This window comes from Crocuta crocuta, unplaced genomic scaffold, assembly GCF_008692635.1.
Source record: "Crocuta crocuta isolate KB4526 unplaced genomic scaffold, BGI_CrCroc_1.0 scaffold2088, whole genome shotgun sequence".
NCBI lineage: Eukaryota > Metazoa > Chordata > Mammalia > Carnivora > Hyaenidae > Crocuta > Crocuta crocuta.
Window position 1 is genome coordinate 224,609 of NW_027527892.1, and position 454 is coordinate 225,062.

The window sequence follows — 454 nt, forward strand, 5'->3', positions numbered from 1 at the left end:
TCTGTTTGTCTGTCTCTCTCTTAAAAATAAAGAAACATTAAAAAAATAAAGTGTATTTATTTATTTTGAAAGAGAAAGCAAGTGTGTGTGTGCACACATCCCTGGGGAAGGGGCAGAGAGAAAGGGAGAGAAAGAGAATCCTAAGCAGGCTCCATGCTGTCAGCAGAGATCTGATACAGGGCTGGATCTCACAAACTGTGAGATCATGACCTGGAGGCTTAATCAATTGAGACTGTAAGGCCACAAGTCTAAACATCTAAACCAAACTGACTCAATGACAGGCTTTAAGTTTCCCCTCTAAATTAGAAGGCCTGAGTTTCAGCTTCCCCGAAACTATCAGGCAGTTACACGTTGCCCAAGGCAGGAGAAACCACCCTTGCAACACCCAATCAGGAAAGACCAGCGACCACCCTCCACATTATTAAGGGAGAGGCCTGGAGATAGAAACTATAGA

The 454-nt window shown here is 43.6% G+C and overlaps 1 protein-coding gene across 1 annotated transcript in view; it reads left to right on the top strand.

Annotated features, from left to right (window-relative positions):
* Positions 1-454, top strand: part of LOC144245678 (ubiquitin carboxyl-terminal hydrolase 9X-like) — a 137,960-nt gene that overhangs the window by 133,649 nt on the left and 3,857 nt on the right.